Raw genomic sequence first — 2,748 nt, forward strand, 5'->3', positions numbered from 1 at the left:
CACCGCTGGATAGATTGTCCAAACAAAAATTGAATAAAGAAACCATAGATCTCAATAACACAATCAACAATTTAGACTTAACCGACTTATATAGAATATACCATCCAGCAAAGAACGAATACACTTTCTTCTCAGCAGCACATGGATCCTTCTCTAAAATAGACCATGTCTTATGCCACAAAGCTACTGTTAGCAAATACAAGAAGATAGACATACTACCTTGTAACTATCAGATCATAATGAATTGAAATAAGAAATAAATGACAGAATAAAAAACAGAAACTTCTCTAATACTTGGAGATTAAATAATACACTATTATATGATGAATGGATAACAGAAGACATCAGGAGGGAAATAAAAAAAATTTTAGAAGTAAATGAGAACAAAGACACATCATATCAAAATCTCTGGGACACTATGAAAGCAGTACTTAGAGGAAGATTTATTTCATGGGGCCCATTCAACAAAAGAAGTAGAAATCAACAAATAAATGACTTAACACTACAGCTCAAAACCCTAGAAAAAGAAGAACAGACCAACACCAAATTAGTAGAAGACAGGAAATAGTTAAAATCACAGCCAAAGTCAATGAAATCGAAACAAAAGAAACAATTGGAAAAATTAACAAAATAAAGAGTTGGTTCTTTGAAAAAATAAACATAATTGATAAACCCTTAGCCACACTAACAAAGAGAAAGAGGGAGAAAACTCAAATTACTAAAATTCAGAATGAACAAGGAAATATCACAACAGACACGAGTGAAATACAAAACATAATTAGAAGCTCTTTTGAAAATCTATACTCCAACAAAACAGAAAACCTCAAAGACATCAACAAGATTCTAGAAACATAGGAAATACCTAAACTGAACGAGGAGGACATACACAACTTAAATAAATCAATTTCAAGCAATGAAATAGAAGAGGTCATCAAAAGCCTACCAACAAAGAAAAGTCCGGGACCAGATGGGTTCTCAGCCGAGTTCTACAAAACCATTAAAGAAGACCTCATTCCAATACTTCTCAAAGTATTCCATGAAATAGAAGAGGAGGGAACCCTCCCAAACTCATTCTATGAAGCCAATATCACCCTGATACCTGAACCAGACAGAGACACATCAAGGAAAGAAAATTTCAGACCAATATCCTTAATGAACATTGACGCAAAAATTCTCAACAAAGTTTTAGCAAATTGCATACAAAAATATATTAAAAAGATAGTGCACCACGATCAAGTGGGTTTTATCCCAGGGATGCAAGGTTGGTTCAACATCCGGAAATCAATAAATGTCATTCACCATATCAACAGACTAAAAGTTAAGAACCACATGATTATTTCGATAGATGCAGAAAAAGCATTCGATAAAATACAGCATCCCTTCATGCTCAAACACTAGAAGAAATTGGGGCAGTGGGAACATTCCTTAACATTGTGAAGGCCATCTACGCTAAGCCCATGGTCAATATCATTCTAAATGGTGAAAAATTGAAAGCATTCCCCCTAAAAACTGAAACAAGGCAGGGATGCCCTCTTTCACCACTTCTATTCAATATCGTTCTTGAGACTCTAGCCAGAGCAATTAGACAGACCAAAGAAATTAAAGGGATATGAATTGGAAAAGAAGAACTCAAACTATCCCTGTTCACTGATGACATGATTATATATTTAGAGGAACCTGGAAATTCCACCAGAAAACTCTTAGAACTCATAAGTGAATACAGTAAAGTAGCAGGCTACAAGATAAATATTCAGAAATCCAATGCACTTTTATTCATAAGTGATGAATCTTCAGAAAGAGAAATTAGAAAAACTACCCCATTCACAATAGCCTCGAAAAAAATAAAATACTTGGGAATCAATCTCACAAAAGAGGTGAAAGACCTCTACAATGAGAACTACAGAACACTAAAGAAAGAAATTAAAGAAAACCTTAGAAGATGGAAAGATCTCCCATGTTCTTGGATAGGCAGAATTAATATTGTCAAAATGGTCATACTACAAAAAGTGCTATACACATTCAATGCAATTCCAATTAAAATCCCAATGGTGTACATTACAGAAATAGAGCAAGCAATTATGAAATTCATCTGGAAAAATAAGAATCCCAGAATAGCTAAAGCAATCCTCAGTAGAAAGAGCAAAGCAGGGGGTATCGCAATACCAGATAATCAACTCTATTACAAAGCAATAGTAACAAAAACGGCATGGTATCGGTACCAAAATAAACAGGTAGATCAATGGTACAGAATAGAGGACAGGAACACAAACCCAAATAAATACAATTTTCTCATACTAGACAAAGGGGCCAAAAATATGCAATGGAGAAAAGATAGCCTCTTCCACAAATGGTGCTGGGAAAACTGGAAAACCATATGCAACAGAATGAAACTAAACCCCTATCTCTCACTCTGCACAAAACTCAACTCAAAATGGATCAAGGATCTCGGAATCAGACCAGAGAGCCTGCATCTTATAGAAGAAAAAGTAGGTCCAAACCTTCAACTTGTTGGCTTAGGATCAGACTTCCTTAACAGGACTCCCATAGCCCAAGAAATAAAAGCAAGAATCAACTACTGGGATAGATTCCAACTAAAAAGCTTTCTCTCAGCAAAGGAAACTATCAGTAATGTGAAGAGAGAGCCTACAGAGTGGGAGAATATCTTTGCCACTCATACTTCAGATAGAGCTCCAATTTCCAGAATCTACAAAAACTCAAAAAACTCTACAGCAAGAATACAAATAATCC

Source organism: Sciurus vulgaris, assembly GCF_902686455.1.
Source record: "Sciurus vulgaris genome assembly, chromosome: 5".
NCBI classification, from domain to species: Eukaryota; Metazoa; Chordata; class Mammalia; order Rodentia; family Sciuridae; genus Sciurus; species Sciurus vulgaris.